This window comes from Gorilla gorilla, chromosome 22 (genome assembly GCF_029281585.2).
Source record: "Gorilla gorilla gorilla isolate KB3781 chromosome 22, NHGRI_mGorGor1-v2.1_pri, whole genome shotgun sequence".
Classification (NCBI taxonomy): Eukaryota; Metazoa; Chordata; class Mammalia; order Primates; family Hominidae; genus Gorilla; species Gorilla gorilla.
This window is the reverse complement of record NC_073246.2, coordinates 11,505,058-11,527,579: the sequence shown is the minus strand read 5'-3', so window position 1 is coordinate 11,527,579 and position 22,522 is coordinate 11,505,058.

Below are 22,522 nucleotides of genomic sequence, written 5' to 3'. Positions count from 1 at the left end.
CTACTCAGCCTTAAAAAGAATGAAATAATGTCATTTGCAGCAACTCCAACTGGAGCTGGAGGCCATTATTCTAAGTGAAGTAACTCAGGAATGGAAAACCAAATATCATATATTCTCACTTTTAAGTGGTAGCTAAGCCATGGGTATGCATACAGAGTGGTATAATGGACATTGGAGACCACTAAGGGGCAGAGTAGGAGGTGGGTGAGGGATAAAACACTACATATTGGGGACAATGTACACTACTTGGGTGACAAGGGCACCAAAATCTCAGACTTTACCACTCTGTAACCAAAAACCACTTGTTCCCCAAAAGCTATTGTGTTATATATGTATATTACATATGTCTACGTATAGCCATAGATATCCAGGATATTTTTTTAATCCTTAAATAACCATATGATTTAAGAGAACTTAAAGTTATTAAAAATATATTATTATTTTAATTCTCCATCTCCCCTGGTAGTATGCTATGCAAGTAATAATGAGGAGATATTAAAGGTCCCTGGGTTTCTCATGGATTCTCTCAAAGCACTAGCTCCTTGAGACTCTTCACACACTGAGAGAATTAGATCTGTAGCCCTTTGTCCAGTTAATTTCTCTGATTTGAAACAATAGAAAAACTTCTTTTACTCCCCTAAGAGGGTCAAATTTTTAAAATCCTTAGATTACTAGGTTCCTAGGTTAAGTACTAGGGTAAGAGGAAGACTAGGTTTTTGTATTCATATGTCAAAAGATATGATATTCCAGAATTTGGAGACAGCTATAGGTCATAAAACTTGGAGACACAGGGTTATTTGGTTCCAGGAGAGATTTTACAACATTCCAAAAGTTTGGAATAAAGAAGATATCCTCTTAGAAGGACAGAAAAACAGCCGTTTCCATCCTATTACAAGTATAAAAACAAAGACAAGGAAAAAAACCATTGTTCTTAATTTCTTGCTTTCAGAGAGTCTGGCCTCTCACTAGGATGATCTGGATCTCTTTATACTGTCCAAAGATAAGAACTGGGAAAAGGAGCAGCCAACACACATTATTAAGAAATCTGTTTCTGACTGAGAACACTGTGTGGACATTTAAAATAAAATTAACAAACTTGAGCCCAGGAGTTTGAGGCTGCCATGAGCTATGATGGCATCACTACACTCTAACGTGGGCAACTAAGTGAGAACCAGTTTCTAAATAAATAAAGAAATAAATACATAAATAGTAAAATGAATAAGATGAGTATTAAAAGCCCAAAAACAGATTCTCAAATTTTGTTGAATATGTGAATGGATGAATAAATATGAAATGTAGATGGAGACATTAGGAAGAAGATAGCTTCCACTGAAAAATATACACAAATCAAATTCCAAATAATTAAATATGTAGAATATAGCTTGTTTACAACAATAAAAAATAATGTTCTCTGTCAGAGAAAATTAAGAAAAGCAATTTAAACTCAACTGTTATAGAAAGAAAGATTACTATCTATTTAGCAGTGCTTAAAAAGGAGGTCATAGAGAATTAATTCCAATATAAACCTGACATGAACAGCAATGCAAAAAATTTGGACTCAATGTAAAATATTATTTGATGGTGTGAATAAATAATGAAATAAATGTTCATACGATAAATTGTTGAAATAATTTGAAATCATTTCTGAATAATTATTGAAATAATTAAATTGTTCATGAAAAATTACTCGTCTTGAGGAAGACAATCCTCATTGTACTACAATTTCATTATTTTATATTGGCAAGAGAAGAAATATTTTGAAAAACATTAATAAAGTTTACTTAAAGAGGAGTATGATCCTCTTTCAGATGCAAAATAGAAGATAGGGGATGGAGCAAGTCTACCTTCCTTAAAAAGGTAGCTGAAGTCATCAGGAATTGTTTGTGTCATGCTACAGACCTATACTGAAGAATAATAAATGAAACAGACTTATGAACTCATCAGATATATTTAGACTAAGCATACTGATTAGAAAGTTCTCCTCATGTAATTTCTTCTTCCTGAACGATCTCAAAAAATATAATTTCAGGTCTAGATAATTGAAATAAAAGTGCATCCCTGAAACAAATTATTTAGCTCTTACTTTTTATAAATACTCTAATTGCTAAACTTATCAGGATCATGACCTACTTTGTATAGACAAATTAAATTCTAATTCTCCAGATCACAATATATAGGCTTTAAGTCACCATAATTTTTTCCCATTTGCCTCATTTCTGCCTTTCTTTGAGGTCTCTACCTTTTGTAACTAGTTTTTAATTTGTAAAATATTTACTTAATATTAGCTGATTTATAATGAATTAGTTTAGACTAGAATGGCATTTGAATACTTGTTGAAAATAATATCACTTGTAGACCTAGAATACTTTGGTAGCTACTTCATTTTCTCTGTCTCTTTCTGAAAAGTTAGCCAGCTTGCTTTAGGCAGACAGTAAGGGAAGGGTCCCCCAGAGAACCTCCTACCTGCTCCACAAGTGTTTATACCAGATGTTTTGTGCAGATAAGGGTACTTGCTCCGGGGGCTTGCCTAAACATGCCCGCAGTGGAAAATTTTGTTTCTTAACACATGGGCAGTAAGAAAAATAAATCAATATGGAATGTCTCAGACTAAGGGTCTGCATGCACTCTCGAAGGATGCAGTGGAGCCTACAGGAATTCATGCCTTATACAAATAGGGAACTCAGCCCCATCAGCTTATATAAAAATGCTTTTGTATTCACCTGTGAAGAGGGCAATCAGGAACCTACTTTCAGGAATCCTCTCTTTGCTGAGAGCTTTCCTTTAACTTAATAAATTCTATACAATTCAGAACAATGTGCTCTCCCTCCGTTTTTAGAGACATGTCCCTTACCCCAACCTCCAATGGCCACAGGTACACATGTGAGACAAATGGGAGAGTGGCAACTCCCAACCTCCCTCCCCTCCCGGCTGGGGCACATAGCCCAAGGGCCCCACTTGGCTAGGTGGCCAGCATTTCCTGCTCACTCTTCCCTCTCCCCATGCACCCACAGTGTCTTTCCTCCCCTGGCTGAGCCAGAAAGGAGGAGACAGCAATTAAAATGTTCTCTCCCTATTGGAGGAACTCATTTGCATAAGAATAAAAGGTTTCTCCTCCAGGCATCTTCCCCACCCTGCACTTAAGCTGTTTTATTTTGTTTTATTTTTTCTTTTCTCCACTTTATAAGGAGTTAACTTTTATGAGAGGTTTTTTGTTAGTTTTTGGTTTTTTTTTTTTTCTTATTAGGCCAGGACCCCAATTCCCAACATAGCCTTTTCTCTCCCTTGTTTAAGGAAGACCCAGCTCCAAAGCTTTAGGTTAGCATGACTAATTGCTGCCAATTAGGCGCCCTTCCATCTCGTGGATAGAGGTCATTCTAGTATCCATGGCATGCATGAAATCTAGGGAACTCAAAGGTTATCAACAACAGTGGGACAAGCAGCGCATGGGTAATGGTGGATAACTTGCACCCTGTAAGCCCCCTGTTAACATAGGTGAAAGCTGCATTGGCACCCATGGGTGGTAACCTGCCAAGATCACCAGGACTCAGGGATATAAGAACAGAAGAAAGAAAGAGGACACTTTTCTCCTCTCCCTTATGTACCTCAGGTATTTACTAGGAAAAAGAAGCAACTAGGGATGCCTTGCTCCCCTCTTCTTAGGTGAGTAACCGATCATCTGCAGCCCATATTTCTCTTGATTGCCTCCTGAATCACTAGGACTCTTCTGAAAACACACCTCCTTTCTCCTTTTTCCTCCTCTGTCCTCTCTTTGTGGGTGGGTCATTGTGTCGCTGTACCACAGGACACTCCCTTTGGATGCATCCCTTAAACTGGGAAAAGTTAATTTCTCCAAACCTTAAACTGCTTGGCTCAAAACTGAGCATGAAAAAGGGCAACTCAGAAGCCTGGTACGCCAGCAAAAGGGTAAAAGTTCTTACCAGGGCCAGGTGCAGTGGCTCACGCCTGTAATCCCAGCATTTTGGGAGGCCAAGGCAGGCGGATCACGAGGTCGGGAGATGGAGACCATCCTGGCTGACACGGTGAAACCCCGTCTCTACTAAAAATAACAACGACAACAACAACAAAAAATTAGCCGGGCGTGGTAGCGGGCACCTGTAGTCCCAGCTACTCCGGAGGCTGAGGCAGGAGAATGGCGTGAACCTGGGAGATGGAGCTTGCAGTGAGCCGAGATCACACCACTGCACTCCAGCCTGGGGACAGAGGGAGACTCTGTCTCAAAAAAAAAAAAAAAAAAAGTTCTTACCAGTCAGACTTCTGGCCTCCCTCTCCCTGTGCAAACCAGTTGAATAAATGATAAAATCCCTGTTTAAATCACTGTTTATATCCTCTCTGAAGTTCTGATAAATAGAAAAAAGGATTTATGAGGCTAGTCTTAAGCTGTAGCCAATGTAGTGTGCTTTGTGTGTCTTTCTGTATAGTTCTGTCATAAAGAGGGGTACCTTAGGATAGAATGCAGGCCTAGGACCCCAAAAGTTTGCTGATCAAACCAGCCTGGCAAACTGGTCAGTAACAAACCTTGCTACAGTTCTTCATCTTGTTTTTTGTCCTTAGGAGCTTGACCTTGTAACCACTTGATAATACTTTCTTTTGGCCTCTGCCATTTTACAATGGTGGCCTGGGTTTAATCCTGGCTTAGGGAATGAGTATATTTTGGCTAATATCTGTGTGACTTTTACCATTTGCTGATTCTCTTCCCCTCTGTAAACAACTTCTAGCTTCCTTTCTTAAATCTTCCTTTGTCTGAACCAACTTTAAAGATCTTAGATTCTGTAAAAACTGCTTAGCACCTCTTTGAAAATAACTTTTACACTTAGAGTTAAGTCATAACCTTAGTTGAGGCTTGTTGGTTTCACCTGTGAGGTTATTTTTAATAAAGTTCAAAAGCCAGAAATATTGGCTGCTCAGCATGGTTAAAGTTGGGTAATAGATATGAAACGATTTTCTTAGAGCACAGCTGAATTAAAAGTGGATATCCAAGTTATAGGTATATTTAAAGGCCTTTAAATTTTTCTCTGCTTGGATCTTGTTTTTCTGGAAAAAGGTTCTTTCTCTGTTGAATGATTTTTTTTTTCCCATTTTGTCTTGTCATTCAGTGCATACATGAGAGGCTCTAAGATAACTTCTGATAGCCTGGGGCTCCTGGGAAAAAACAAAGAAGGTGCCGCAGACCCCACTTTGGGGGAAAAACACCCTCTGTTTTCCTCATGAAACCCCAGGAATTAAAACTGGATAGATCCTTCTCAAAATCTGTCTCTGTCTTCCAGCTATGCCTGTTTATTAGGCCCTAGAAACTGTATGCTGTCCTAGACCCTGCTCTTGAAGGGCTTCACCCAGAGGCCAATAATCTATTCAGAAGATTGGCAAATGAAAAATCTTACAAGTACTGAATTTGCTTTTGTTCATCTGTGTAATTTTATATTTCTTATGGGCATGATGTTTATATAAAAAAGCTCTAGGAAAATAAGCACTTAGATCAAATATTTTTTGAAGAAAAATAAAAGCTGTAATACCTTTTCAGTTCACATGACTATAATCTTTAAGAAATAAAGGCTGTTTTAAAAATAATTGGTAAAATACAAATGTCTTTAAAATGTAAATATGTGGACTGAATCATGTAGGTCAGATACTAGGTTAGCTAAATGCTTCAAAGTTATTAACTGCTTCTTTGGCTTTTAAGAACTATTTGATAAAGTTTGGCTCTGTGTCCCCACCCAAATCTCATCTTGTAGCTCCCGTAATTTCCATGTGTTGTGGCAGGGACCCAGTGGGAGATGATTGAATCATGAGGGTGGGTCTTTTTATGCTGTTCTCATGATAGTAATGGGTTTCATGGATCTGATGGTTTTAAAAATGAGAGTTTCTCTGCACAAGCTCTCTTTTTTGGTTTGCCACCATCCACATAAGATGTCACTTGCTCCCCCTTACCTTCTGCCATGATTGTGAGGCCTCCTCAGCCACGTGGAACTGTAAGTCCAATTAAACCTCTTTCTTTTGTAAATTGCCCAGTCTCAAGATTGTCTTTATCAGCAGCATGAAAATTGACTAATACACTATTCAATTTGCCTGCTTCACAATTAATAAGTCCAGGGACATATGGAATTAACCACACCCTTAATTATGCAGGAAAGAATCAGACTTTATTTATGGCTACTACATAATTAAAGCAACTTGCCAGGTTTTACATTAAAGTTAAAAATTGCTAGGAGTTACCGTAATAACCTGTAATCGAGACAATGAAAATAGATTTACATATAAGGTAAGCAAGGAAACTAAAATATGTTTTTAGTAAAAGATTATAAGAATGCATGAAAATGTAAATTTTTGCCTTGGGTTAAAGGATTGTTTTGAATTAGATAAGATAAAGCTGAAGGTTTAAACAAATGGTGAAAAGTTTGTAAAAATTAATCTTGCAAAAGAAATTGTGTGAACATATTGACTAATTTCAAAAAAAGTATTTTGTTGTTGTAAATTGAGCATTGAAATAAAAGCACAAGAAGGTTTTCTAAAGGCGCTGATCTGCTCTTTAACAACAATTTGTAAAGGGTTATAAAAGTTTAAAAAAATCTCACCTCATGGTCAAACTAGATAAGATTAGATATAATTATCTATAAGTTTTCATTAAAAAATTGGGGTTGACATCAACAGTAGACTAATACAAGGATGAAATTAGGCTTTCACTTGAACAGCATTTCTCTGTAAAATTAACGACAGATTGTTTGGAAAGCTAAGTTTTCCCTCTTCCTGTGAATATGCTTTTGCGTTGTTTTAAAATGTTTGAGTCATCATTTTGGCTAAAATAAATGACAAATGGTAACTTGGAATTCTATTTTATAATATCAAGTGCTTTGAACCTCTAACATAATTAACAGTCTTCCCAAAATCAAACTTCAGTTTCAAAATTGTCTTTCTTGGTCCCTGGAACATCCAAAACAGAAGAAAACTGGGTTTTTTGAAATGTTTAGTTATATGGAATTTCCAAAGTTATATTTAATCTGCTTTAGGTTATATTTTAGTGGATAATATTAATATGTTTCAAAATTATATGAGATTTCTAAAATTCTAATGTCTGAGTATATGCTATCAATCATAATTAAGGTTATTATGTTTAGTTATTGTAAACCCTAGAAATAACTAAATTTCTTTGTCAATTGTATTCTTGACAGTAACTACCCTGGACATTTCATCATTCACTGACAAATGTCTTGTTTTGATCCTACTCAAAAGATGATTTATAATCAGCTATAGGATTTTGACAAGTGTTCTCAAATGCAAAATTCCATGAACTCTGGAGATTATGACATTGGAAAAAATACAGTACTCATGAAGAACTGAAATGTTCATGAATATCAAGCAGAACAAGATAACAGAATGGATTGAACTAATAGAAAACAAGTATTATTTTTAACCTTTTTGCTTAAAACTTTGGTGATCCTTGCTTTGTTTTTCTGAGTCAAGGATACTTATTTTGAACTATTTAAAGCCTTTAATAATTGAGTAAACTATACGCCTGTGAACAAAATCTGAAGGATGTTTGTTTCTCTCTGCCTGGCTTTGCCAGAATTTGGAAACTATTTGTGAGAATATTTAATTTATGACAATACAGTTATTTTCATCAGTGCAATAAGAATACATTTTCTTTTGCAACAGGACACAATTGAAGAAACTGGTGGATTTACCAAGGCTTTTACTGGAAGGGTATATGTTCCTTTACGTAATTAAGCTGGACTTGCCAACAAAAGTCCTTTGGGAAAACTGGCTACATACCTTGTCAACACAGTCCTTGTACAACGTTCCTAACCCGTGGGGAGTAAAGTATGTCATTTTTTAACAGGCTTAGGAGCCTGTTAAAAAGGTCCTGGGCCTGTGAAAAAGCTTGTTCTTGGGACATCAAGAAGAGAATGATTTACCAAACTTGTAGATATTTGAGGGTGGAAACCCATGGCTGGGCTTGGCCTTAAAAGGTCTTAACTGAGATTCCTTATGGAACAGAGTTCCATCAAAGCCAATTTAAAAGCCTATGGGAAAAATAATTATTCTTTTTGCACTTTATGCAAATAAGACAAGTATAAGGCTAAAGTTTATTTTTTCAAACAACTGAGTCCTATCGTGATTTGTTTTTGACAAAAATGAGGACTGGAGAGAGAGAAATTATGTTTCAAAACTTATTCTACATTTGTCATTACATTATAATCCCATTAGTTGTTTTTAAGTTTTTGCCTACATTTTAGACTACCCTGCTTATTCCTGTGGACCAACCAGCAATGTATGGCTGCAGCTCAAAAGAACCAAAGGGATGAGTAATATAAAAAATCTGGATCAATATTTTAATTCTGAACAATTATCCTGCAAATCCTTCCAGGTGATCGGAGTAAATAGGTGCCCATAACCCAGAGATTTCTTTGTTTGGGAAAATAAGACCAAGGGAGCTAATCAAAGCCAAGCCCCATGAATACAAACCTTAGCAGGCATAACTATAGCCACGAGTTATCTGGCTGTATTGGCAGCCTTGAGATTTTGTTTTGTTTTGTTTTGAGCTGTCCTTATCCCTTTGTTTCATTTTGAATATGTCTTCTAATAACCCAAATTGTTTCTTCTCACTTAAAGGCCATTCAGCATCAAATGGTGATGCAAACAGAACCACTCATGAACACACCATTCTCTTTGGGTACCCTTAAACTGACCTCAGGAGGAGCCTTAACTGCCACTTTCCCAAAACAATACCCCTTGTCAGCAGGAAGCAGTTAAGAGCAGTCGTTGTACACTTTCCCCAACAGAATTTGGGGTCTCCACTCCTGAAGGGAGGAATGAAAGGAGTCAGCCAACTTGCTTTAGGGAGACAGTCAGGAAAGGGTCCCCTGGAGAACCTCCTACCCACCCCCTAGGTGTTTATATCAAATATTTTGTGCGGATAAGCATAATTGCTAAGGGAGCTTGCCTAAACATGCCCATAGTGGAAAATTTCGTTCCTTAACATATGTGCATTAAGGGAAATAAATCAATATGGAGTGGCACAGACTAAGGGCCCACATAACTCACTGGAAAGATGGAGTGGAGCAACCAGGAATTCACAGCCCTATCAACTTGTATAAAAATGTCCTTGTTGCCGGGTGCAGTAGCTCACACCTATAATCCGAACACTTCGGGAGGTGGAGGCGGGCAGATCACTAGAGCAGGAGTTGGAGACCAGCCTGACCAACATGGTAAATCCCATCTCTACTAAAAATACAAAAATTATCCGGGCCTGGTGACGTGTGCCAGTAATCCCAGCTACTCAGGAGGCTGAGGCAGGAGGATCGCTTGAACCTGGAAGGCAGAGGTTATAGTGAGCCAAGATCACGCCATTGCACTCCAGCCTCGGCAACAGAGTGAGGCTCTGTCTCAAGAAAAAAAATGCCCTTGTATTCAACCGTTAAGGGGGCAACCAAGAACTTGATGTCAGGACCCCTCTCTTTGCTGAGAGCTTTCCTTTCACTAAATAAATTCTACTACACTTACTCTTTGAGTGTCCATGTGCCTACTTCTTCAGAACTTAGGCCTAGCTGGGCTAAGGAGCAAAAAACCCTGCATCATATCTCAAACTCAACCTTTAAGTTTTTGTCCTACTAGTCTCCTTCACATTTTGCAATACATTAAAATTGCTTCAAGGTTTTTTCAAAATGTGTTTTTGGTAATTCTGCTAATTTATGCTGTTTAAAACATCCTGGCTGAATGATTTCAAATAAATTTTATAACATCTATTTCCATTTTTTTCACTCTGTACATATGAATCCACTGTTTAATCCAAATTTAAAGTAACAATCATTAAAGTAAATTAAAATGGAGTCTAGGCCTGAAGAATTTCTGAACAGACAAAGCCAGTTAGGCATCATAAGTGATCTAAACCTTGTTTGATCTACAGATATAAGGGAAACTTGAGCTATTCTTATCAATTTCTATATTAAAGAAAAACAGAACTTAAGTTCAACCAATCAGAAGTAGCCAACACACATAATCATACAACTGAAGACTTTCCAGTGGGATAGACTTAATAACGTACAACTTTGGTACCAAATAAGGTACAAATAACTGTACAACTATAAATAGTCAAATATTTTCTCTAGTTTTCTTCTGTGCCTGTCCTCTAAAAGCCTCCACCTGTGATCCCTCCGTGGCGCTCTTAAGCCACTTTTATGGTTTGGAGCTGCCTGAGTCATAAATCATTGTGTAAATAACATATTTAAAATTTTATTGTGCCTTAGTTTATCTTTTAACACAGTGGTCCTCAACCCTTGGTAATGAGCTATGTCTTGTTAGGAATCAGATCATACAGCAGGAGGTGAGCGGCAGGTGAATGAGCATTACCACCTGAGCTCTGCCTCCTGTCGAATCAGCTACAGCATTAGATTCTTATAGGAATGTGAACCCTATTATGAACTGAGCATGCAAGGGATCTAGGTTGTGCATACCTCATGAGAATCTAATGCCCGATGATCTGAGGTGGAAAAATTTCATCCCTGTATTATTCAGGGTTCTCCAGAGGGACAGAACTTATAAGATATATGTATATATGAAAAGGAGTTTATTAACGAGAATTGACTATACGATCACAAGGTGAAGTCCCATGATAGGCTGTCTGCAAGCTGAGGGGCAAGGAAGCCAACAAAGGCTTAGTTCAACTACAAAAGCCTCAAAAGTAGGAAAGCTGGCAGTGCAACATTTAGTCTGTGGCCAAGGGCCTGAAAGCCCCTGGAAAACCACTGCTGTAAGTTCAAGTGTTCAAAGCCTAAAGAACCTGGAGTCTGATGTCCAAGGGCAGGAAGCATCCAGCACTGCACAATGATGAAAGCCAGAAGACTCATTAAGTCAGCTTATCCCACCTTCTTCCACCAGCTTTGTTCTAGCCAAGCTGACAGTCAATTGGATGGTGTCCACCCACATTGAGGATGGGTCTTCCTCTCCCAGTCTGACTCAAATGTTAATCTCCTCCAGCAACACCCTCACTGACACACCCAGAAACTATTCTTTACCAATTATCTAGGCACCCTTCAATCCAATTAAGTTGACACCTATTATTAACCATTACAATCCTGAAACCATCCTCTGCTCTCCTGTCCGTGGAAATATTGTCTTCCACAAAACCAGTCCCTGGTGCCACAAAACCAGTCCCTGGTGCCACAAAGGTTGGGGACTACATAGAACTCAATGAAATGAGAAGTAGTTTCTGATTCAACTAATGTCTGTTAAGTGATTCTCTCTATAGATCCAAGTATTATGAGCAACCTCACACAATCACATTCATGAGATTTCTATTACTCTGTGTGTTGGACTTCAAGGAAGGAGTAGAATGCCATCATTAGGCACCAAATACTTCCACTATTGATTAGCATTGAGATTTTTAGTAAATATTTAGGAGTACTGGGGGATGAAGGAGAGACAACACTATTTATTCTTGTACTAGAATACTCGTTTCCAATGCCTATAATTAAATCAATAGGAAAGTTATTGAGAAAATCTGGGCATTTTGAGATAATTGAAGAGTAAGTATTCCATATGTATGTCAGTTGAAAATTATTTTTGCTATTTGCTTTTGAAAGAATATAACAATGTTAGCAAATGAACAAGGTAATTCCTGGCTGAATTATATAATTATTTACAGTACTTCCAAATATATTAATCTATTACCATTATATGTAATTCATGGGGAATGATATTAAACAATAGATAAAATATCAAGTTAACGTATTTCAGGACATCACTCACAGCATAATGAAAAACTGACTTACTTCTGTATTTCAATAGCTTCAATACCCATTCGACATTACTGTGCATTACAAATCTATTGGTAAATTGCTTGCAAAAATAAGACTGAAAACAATTTTAAATTAAGTGTACAAATTTTTCTCTTTTTCTTTTGAAATAATTAATATTTTATTTTATTACTATAGTTTCCTTTAACTCTATAACTTGAACTGAGATGTTTGGAGAAAAAGTATTTTTAATAGAATTTATAACAATAAGAATAACTGTTAGAATGCCAGTCCTATCAAGAAATGTTAGAAATATATAAGCAAAACTCAAAAGTAAATATCACTGTCTGTCTAACCTTATTCCATGCATAGCTTCTACTGCTGTTCCCCAGAATTGTCTGTTTTATCATTTCTCTTGACTTTTGATACATTTATTCATATATCCTCCATCCTCACTTAGTCCTTACTGTTTGTACTTCGGCATCATATCAACCCTATCTTGCCACTTAAAAGACAAAGTAATACTACTTTTTCAGTTTTTTTTCATTTAATGTAAGAAGTTATCATTTCCCCAATAGTGAAATGATGCAAAATGATTATTTGATGTATTGTCCAAATGGGTTCAGGTTTGTGACAGTCTCAAACGCATCAGGGAGTAGGGACACCCTTCAGTTAAAGCACCAAGTTGTATTTTAATCTGTATTTTATTTTTAAAAAAGATTTTTTTCTCAATATCACATAAACATTAAGCTCTTTATTTTACCTCTCTATTTACTTATTTACACGATGTAAGATTGAACATTTTTCTTTATCAAAAATATTTTCATAATATGTGTAAAATTGTTGAAATCTTAATTTTTCCAAAATGATAGCTGACTCCTCTTAAAGGTAATGGGAATCTTAGAATGTTATTTGCAAGTCAGTCTACAGCATTCTTTTCATATATAAAATGTTGTGTACTAATTTTTGGAATATTTGTAAATTAAATAGGTCATTTTTCTTTCAGGAGAAAGGAGACTTTGAGAGATTTTTGTGCAGGAGAAGAGTAGTTTTAAAAATAGGTAGTTTGCAATAGGGCAGACTAGTTTTAAAATTCTAAAATGAGAACAAGTCAATAAGTCTCTTGATTAAATCTAGTGATCTTATTATTTATTTATTAATTGATATGTAATAATTGTACATATTCATGGGGTACAATTTGATACCTGGATACCTATCCATGTTGTATAATGATCCATTCAGAGTGAGTCTATTATCTTACATATTTGTCATTTCTTTGTGGTGAGAACATTCGAAGACAACTCTTCAAGCTATTTTGTAATATACGATATTTCACTGTTAACCATACTTGCTCTACATGCAACAGAACACCAGAATTAATTGCTCTTATCTAGTTGTAATTTTATACCATCAATCAAAGTTTCCTCATCCTTCTTTTCATCCTCCCGTCTTTAGTCTCTGGTAACATTTTTCTACTCTCTGCTTCTATGCTATTAACTTTTTTAAATGTTTGTATTTTCTTTTTTTTTTTTTAGACTCCACTTATGAGTGAGATCATGCTGTACTTGTCTTTCTGTTTCTGGCTTATTTCACTTACCACGATGTCCTCTAGATTCATCCATATTGTCATAAATTGCAAGATTTTATTTTTTATGGCTAACTAGTACTTCATTGTATACAGATAGTGCATTTTCTTTTTGCATTCATCTGTTGCCAGACACTTAGGCTTATTCTGTATCTTGGCCATCATACATAGTGCGCAATAAAAATGACTAGGTGCATTGCAATTAGCTTTAAAAAGATGGAACGACATTGTAAGGACAGACCATGAATCTAAGCCCTTAGGTTGAATACTTAGGTTGAATAAAATTGTTGGAAGAAGTGGCTATTTGATGTATGTAATGAAAGGGATTCTTACATGGCAGGTATTATTAGGAGAAAAAAAAAAGAGAGAAAGTTGAAGGAGAGGGGAAAACTGCGACAGCAGGTTAAGCAACTTGCTTTAAAATAATTGGGATTAGTAAGTGTGCAGAGATAGAACTGGTGATGAAAGAGTGAGACTGGAATTAGGAATTAATTTGTAACACTAATGTTGCAGGTTGGGTCCTGGTTATGAGACTAAGCGGATGCTCATTCTTTGGAGCTATAACTCTGACCAGTGCCACATTAACAGATTTGGAAAATATGAGATTAACTATGAAGGTACAGAAAATAAAGGTATTAAAATTCTTTCTATATTTTAGATCTAATTGTTAATAATATAGTATATACACATCCATACTATATTATATATATATATAACATATATAACAACATATATATGCGAAAAGCTATGGTAAATAGAAAACATTAGCTGGGCATGGTGGCTTATGCCTACAATCCCAGCACTTTGGGAGGTGGAGGCAGGAGGATACTTGAGCCCAGGGATCTGAGACTAGCCTGGGTAATATGGCAAGACTATGTCTCTACAAAAAGTAAAGAAAAGTAGCTGGGCCTGGTGGCACACACCTGTCATCAAAGCTACTCTGGAGGCTGAAGTGTGAGGATCACTTGAATTCAAGAGGTCAAGGCTGTAGTGAGCTGTGTTCCAGCCACTGCACTCCAGCGTGGGTGAGAGCACAAGACCCTGTCTAAAAAAAACCAAAAGAAAAGAGAAACATTATTGAGGAGAAGAGATAAATAGAGTCTTAGACATTTGAATTGATACATAAGTAAAGAATGACCGAATTATTTTATACCAGGAATGGGAAAATAAATTTTATTCAAGTCCACAAAATAGTTTTTAAAGCATAGACAATATAATACAGGGGTTGGGGGCGTGGTTACAACAATGTTAGAAACACTGAAAGAGCAAAAGGGGCCTGCTACTCCAGATGATGAGCAAATGAAGGAAGCCACTTCCATCCTTAACTGTGAAAAATGAGTAGGGGAAGGTGGTGCATTCTGGGTCCCATGATTCCAGACTGACCATTGGCCCTATTTGAGCGCAGCTGCTGTTAGGCAGAAACTCTGGACTCCAAACTCTCAGTAAAACTTCTGAAGACACTGCTGTTGCTATTGAAGCTGTCAGCACTATTGATTCAGCTGAGAAGCAGCCCAGAATATCACACTGACACCCACGCTGTTGGTTGTGTTTTTTTGAACCAGATTGAAATTAATATCTATTGTATGGTTCAATTTCTATGAAGTTCAATGTCAAGCAAATGTAATTTATAAAGATAAAAGTAAGAACAGTGGTTGCCTATAGTAATGATTGGAGGTTCACAATAGACTCCTGGATTCTAATAATACTCAATTCATATTCATGTAGGTTGTGATGACATTAGTATTTTATGTTCTAAAAATGTTTAATGCTATATGCTCAAGATCTGTGTCTTTTGCATGTGCATATCATATTTCATATTTCAATTAATAAATCAGTAAAAAAAGTTCCAGTTCAGGATACAATACTGTAGAACAATCCAAAATATTAATTTATTCCTAAAGTTTTAAAAATATTAGAATAAATACAGAGCATTTTGTTAAAACAATATGATAAACCTAAATGTAAAAAAAAATTAAATTGAGTTAGGAATTTCAAAAAGACATTTCATGTGCCTTTTCAACTTTCAATTTCGTATGAAAGTTGAAAAAACTTGAAATCAGTAAGTGTGCATGTGTATGTAAAACAAAATTACTGCATATAAAAACTTTTTTGAGGCATCTAGAAAATATTTAGCCGTGTGCCATAGTTTAGAGGCATTTTAAAATGCTTTTTAGTGGAACATAAAAAATTAATTAATGACAGAGTCTGTGAAAAACAAGTAGAGCAGCTTGAAATAATTCACATATTTTTCATGTAAAACTTTAAGGAGAAGTCCAGTGATGTCATGATAGCTCTATGATGTTGATTTATTTTGTCGCTTTTATATGCTTATTTTATATATAAAATAGCTGAAAACAGCTATGAATTCTAAAGCATGGTAACAGGGGTAAAAGGTCACACACATTTCTTTTAGATGCTGCAAATATTGCTTCTGTTCACACGTTATCATCCAAATATTAGTTACATTGCCTCATCAAAGTGCAAGGAGGCTGGTAAATGTACTTTAATTTGCTAAATGCCTTGCAAGATATAGGGATGTATATTGAGAAGACAAAGAATGGAAGTGAGAATTACTTGTTATTTTGACTTCCAACTATCGGAGAACATTCCTAAAGAAATATTATACTAAATTTCTGCCTGAATAATTATTTCAGCATCTCTTTCATGGTCTTTGCTTAAGGGCAGTGCTTCCAGCTGAGGCTGCATACAGTCTCATATTCCATAGACTAACTGTCTAGGGTAATTCAGACTTATAACCTAAGTTTATGTTACAACTTTTCTAACTTATGTTCCTTTGATGGAGTTTATCCTCATTGCCCCACCCCCCAAATGGTTTACTAAAATGTATAGTCTAAAACAGAAACATTATTATTTTTATATTCTTTAATCTCCATTGAAATAAGCACAATTTGTAGAATTATTAACTAATAGAAATTAATTGAAAAGAAGCATCTTTCTTTTATATGAACAATGACACAGTTCAAATTTATCTTGAAAACAGTTTTAAGCACAAGTAATTACCCTGAATATGTAAATAACCCATTTATAAGTAGTTCAATAGGAAAACATTTCAACAAATTTCAAACATGATATCATTTCTAGATCTTATGAAATAATAGAACATGTTTTGGAAGGTAAGAGAAGTTTACTTAGCCAATAATAACAGGTCTCAATCAATTATTTTTTAACAGCTAGTTTATCCCTGGATATACCTTACTATATCCTATTTTTAGATATGGCATTTGAAAACCTCTAAGAATATAGAGATAATTTTAATTGAGCTATTATGGTTAGTATTTATTTTTAAAGTTCTGAATTTTTTTAAAAAATTCAATATTCTATGGTATATTAACAAGATTGATTGGAATAATGCATTTTTTTAATGTAGTGGGTCGGTGATATGTTTTTCTGCTGAGAAAGAAGGCTGTTCATAATCTTAAATTACATTAGGTTTTAGAAACAATGAAAATTGTGGGATTCCCTTAATGGCTTTCTTACACTTGAGTTCTAAAACATTTATCAATCTCAAATATATTTTACATTATGTTGAAAAATGACTATTAACAGTTTCTGCTAAAAAGAATTATCAACTTTTTATGCATCACCATTTCAGAGTTGGGCTTATAAAAATATCAGTATCTGTCCTACATATATACCAATGGTTTTAAATTTTTAGTCAATTAAATATTTCATTGATTTTCTGCTGTGTGCCTAAAATTGTGCATGATGATATTATAGAAGGTACTGTGAAAAGGCTTAAAGCAGTATATTTAACCACTGCCTACCAGAGTAGTACATAGAGAAGCAAACCTAATCTATAAGCAACAATGAGAGCGTGCTACAGATAACTTTTAATACTGTAAATATATATGATACAGATGACAAAATCTTTATGAAATAATCTATAGGAGAGGCGAAATGGGTCTCTGCCAGGAGAATGCAAAGGCAGTAAAAAATTAAAAACCAAAATATTGAGAATTATTTTGAGGAAAGTGTTAGTAGAATTTAATAATACATTTAATAGAAACATAAGATTAAAAATGCAAAGATGAATTCAAAGTTGCTTACATTCAAAAATAACTCATTAAATGTACAGTATTTTAAGCACACTTTTGATCTATGAAGAGTATAAATATGAATAAGACATAGTTCTTTAGGCTAGACATAGAGAATATTTTTTGTACAGAAATAAAATCTAGAGTATGTAATATTAGGGGAAAGAAAATGCCTCATAGATGTCAATAAACCTTGTTCCCTCTATTTTTTTTTACTGGTTTCATTTCCTGTAATAATTGTGGTAACAGTAATGCTGAAACAATTAAACCTCCAACTCTTAAAACAATAAAAGTTATTGCTTGCTTAAGTAATAGGGATGCTATCTGTGATTTCCTGCAGGGTCATTCAAAGATTTATTATTTTCCCATCTTTGGTTTTGCCATTCTCAATACATAGCTCTTGGGGGTTTTCTGTGGATTGTTTTAATGTTAGCCAACCAGAAAGAATAAAAAGAGTGTTAAAAATTATTCATTGTGGGTCTATGTGACCCTGTAAGAAGGCTACATCACTACTATATACTTAGAACCTAAATTTCTATGCCAAAATATAGGCAAATATAGCAAATATTGTCCAAATTTACAAGGAAAGAGAAAATGAATTGTGTGTTCATCTTACAGTTTCTAATAAAATCCCCAACATTGAACTTAAATGACTCTCCAGTTGTTCATTAGGAGCATATGCTGTTGGTTGACTGCCAGCATACATTATCTCACCTTTTCTTTCTAAGATAGAACATATTCAATATAGCAAAGGCTTCCAAGGCTTCAGTACTTATCTAAGTTTACTGTCTCATCTTCAGATTCAGGCATGATGTGATTACTCTAAGTATAGCCTTATTCTTTGCCAAAAATAAGAACAAAAATATGCATATGACCCAATTCAGTACAAAGGCAAATCAGGGCAAATTACCTTAAGAGTTTTTAAAATAAATGTTTCTCTTGGTGTCTCTTTCTTGGTCTTCTGGGTAGTGTTGTATCTGAATATGATGACCCTAAATGTCTGCAGACATTTTTGCAGAAATGTTAAGGGTAAAAGTGACACAGCCAATAGCAAAGAAGTGCCAGAAAATACGTAAGCAAACTGACCTCTTTTTACCTCTTGATTGACTTTTATGTTAAATAATGAATTTACCTTATGCTTGAAAGAATTTGAAATAGTATTTGGCAGTGAAGAATTTACTCCTCCCATATTTTCATTCAAGAGAAATTTCCATGAGGGTTGTTGGTGGATTACCTCCAACTCAACCACTTCAGAGCTACTACAGTGGTAATGCATGTTGAAGAAAAGAGTCAAACTCTGTGAAATATTTGAAGAGATTTATTCTGAGGCAAATATGAGTGACCTCAGCCTGTCACACAGCCCAGGAGATCCTGAGAACATGTGCCAAGGTTGTTGGGCTACAGCTTGGATTTATACATGTGAGGGAGACATAAGACATCAATCAGTACACCTAAGATATACATTGGTAAAATCGGGAAAGCAGGTGGGGGTGGGGTGGGTGAAGGCTTCCAGGTTAAAGGTGAATTCGAAGATTTTCTGATTGGCATTTGACAACTGGCTAAAATAATTTATCTAAAGACCGGAATCAATAGACAGGAGTGTATGGGTTAAGATAAGGTGTTTTAGAGACCGAGGTTCTTATGCAGATGAAGCTTGCAGGTAGCAGGCTTCACTGAGAATAGATCGTAAATGATTTTTATCAGACATAAAAAGGAAAAAGGACTTGGAATCAGGAAAAATCAGGAAAAAGACTTGGAAAGAGAAGGGGATTCTCTACAAAATGGAGATTTTCCCCACAGAAACAGCCTTGTAGGGCCATTTCAAAATATGTCAAAGAAATGTATTTTTTTGGTGAAATACTTTGATTTCTTTCAAGGCCTGCTATCTGTCATGTTGATATCTTATTGCTACGAAGAGTCTGTTTTGTCATTCTTAAGTCTCTACTTTAATATTAACACTGTTCAGCTATGCATGAATTCCGAAAGGATGAAAGTAAATAACGAGGCATGTTCAACCACCCGTTTCCACCATGGCCTCCATTATTGTTTCAGGTTTAGTTTAAAATGCCCTTGGCCAAGATAAAGGGCCCATTTAGTTGGTTAACAGACATTGAATTTTATTTTTGGCTTACATGCAGGTGCCATGCTCTCCTTAGATTGCTCCCTGCCAATGCTGAGCAAGGAAGATATTATAGGGCTTTTCATTCTTGTCCCACATGGACTCATCTAAAGGTCAAAGTTCACTTTGGTGCTCTTTCAGTGTGGCTGACAATTTCTCAGATCTGCACTCTTCTCTGAGGCTCCTCCTTTCCAATTATCTTTCATGCTCTCTCTTCTTTTGAGGTGCCAGGCTTGCATCATGATCTGGAGGCTCTTGCAGCCTCCTTTTGCTCTATCTTCTCTTTATTCTTCAAAGGCGTTTTCTCTGGTTACTCTCTTATATGTGTAATTCCATCTTGGTGTCTGATTCTTGGGAAATCCAAACTGGCTTATAATTTTTCTTACTTTCAGTAAAACCTTCTTTGCTGATGCATCATTCATTAATTCATTAAATGTATTGTGTTTTGGATGGGAAAACAATGATGCCAAAGTGTCTATAGCTATATAGTCTGATATGTGCTGGAATAAGAATTTGGAAAAAGTATTATTGGTTCACAAAGGCAGAAATTTAGGAGGTTAGATACATTTAAAGTAAAATTTGATTAAAAAGTGTGAACTTAAATAGATTAAGATAACATGGGGTGTTTGTAAAATATATTAGTAAAATACAATGACATACCCAAAGTCCTGTTAAATCAAATTAAATATGGCCTGAGGAAAACGCCATACTTCTATATTTCAGTCCTTGTGAATGAACTGCAACCTAACTCAATAGGTACACAAGACTAAAACCTAAAGAAAGAAACCAATACAACAAGTGAACAGGTATTTTTGCTTATTGTCCATTGTCAAAACCACTTATTTATTTTTACATTGACTATTGTCTATCTTCTATGGTTTGTTACCTCCAACAATAAGGTAATCAAGGGTCAACATTTTTTGTTTATTCAGTAAAATGCTCTCAGTGAATTGGGCATTGGGTGGCACAGAGTATTTAATGATCTATTAATTTTGTATATACATGAATAGATTTTCTAAATTTGGCTAATAATGTTAATAGAAGACCTAAAAAGTATAATCAGTAAATTAGTTGTATTTTGAAGAAAAAAGTTAATCTATGTAACAAATTAATGTAAAAATTCTCAGGGTATACACTTGAGTAATAATCACTGTAATATTTACCTATTTAAAAAGAATGAAATTTAACAGTGAAGGCACCTGAGTCCGGAATTTGTTTCCCCTAAGAAGGTATTAAATTAAAATTCAGTATCTTTAATAAATCTAAAGATATGAAGAAATTTTATTTATTCTAGAGTAATTGTAAAGATTATTTTGCTAACCATTCAATTTATTCAACCATTATCAAATTTATTGGCATAAAGTTTTTATAATTTATTATCATTTTGATATTTGTAGTATCTTTACAACACCCACCGTCTTCCCAACCTTGCCCACTTTATTTCCTGAAAGTGGTTGCTGACAGATTTCTGTCTTTGTATCTTTCTCAGACTATCTAGAATTTAATTCATTTTATTCCTTTTATCAAAGAATCAGTTTTAAATTTCATCTTTTCCTTTTGTATTTCTGTTATGTCTTTATAAAATTTTAGTTTTTCTCTATATTTTACTTTCTACTTCTTGTTTAATTTGGTTTTCTTTTCACTTTTTCAGGTAGACATTTGTGTCATTAATTTTAGACATTTCTCCTTTTTCTAAAACAAACATTAAAAACTTCGTATTTCTCCAAAGTAATCCTGAAATTGTAGTGTTTTTATTTTTATCCAGACCAAAATACTTTCTAATTTATCTTTTGATTTACTATTTGCTACAAGGCATCATTAGAAGTTTATTATATCTAAATATTTGGGGATTTCATTGTAGTTTTGGTTTTGTTTTTTGTTTTAAATTTAATTCTATTGGGTCAGAGAACATACTCTCCATGATCTAATCCTGTTAAATTTGTTGAAACTTTATTATTTGTTGCCTAACATATGATGAATGTCAGTGCACTTGGAAAATAAAATACATTTTTGCTGGTGATGAGTATAATATTCTATGCATCCTAGAACTTGTTAGGTTATAATGTCATTAAATTTGTAGATATTTTCTTTAAATTTTTTTATTTACTTGTTTAATAATATCAGAAAATAGTTTTCAAATCTTTAAATATATTGTGGATTTGTATATTTTTCTTCTCAATTCTGTAAGTTTTTGGCTTGAGTATTTTAAATGCACAATTGTTTGTTAATGTGTGAAAAAACATTTTGCAATATCAGGTTCTCATGATGAATTGGACCAATGATATTGATCTTTATCCTGCTAAAATTATTTCTTGATTTGTGGCCCATTTTGTCTGATATTAATAGAAGTCTTCAGTTTTTATATACTTAGTATTTATACCATAGAAACACTGCCTTCCTCTTATCTTAAAAGGCTCCAGAAATTTGAACTTTCATGTAAAATATTTTCAATATTAATTTATAATATTTTAAAACATTACATAGTAATTTTGAAAAAATATTTGTTATTTATATAAAAAGCCTACTGAGATTTGGACTGATATTGCAATTAATCTAGAAATCAATTTAGTAGAACTATGTTCTTAACACTATAAATCATTCAAATTGTTGAACTTGGTTTATCTCTCCATTTATTTAGGTCTGCCTTAATGTCTCTCAGCACTGTATTGCAGTTTTCTAAGTATCGAACAGAATGGTTCATAGTGGATATTTCTGCATTCTTTCTTATAGTAGGAGGAACCATTTGGTATTTCACTATATTAACTATTTTTATATATGTTTATTACTTTTGAAATAATTTGTTTCTCTTGCCTACTTTTCTGTAAGTCTTTATTATGAATATGTGTAAAATGTCATCAAATGCTTTTCTACTTTTAATAAAATAATCCTATAAAAATTTAATATCCTTGATGAACATTGATGCAAAAATCCTCAATAAAATACTGGCAAACCGAATCCAGCAGCACATCAAAGAGCTTATCCACCATGATCAAATGGGCTTCATCCCTGGGATGCA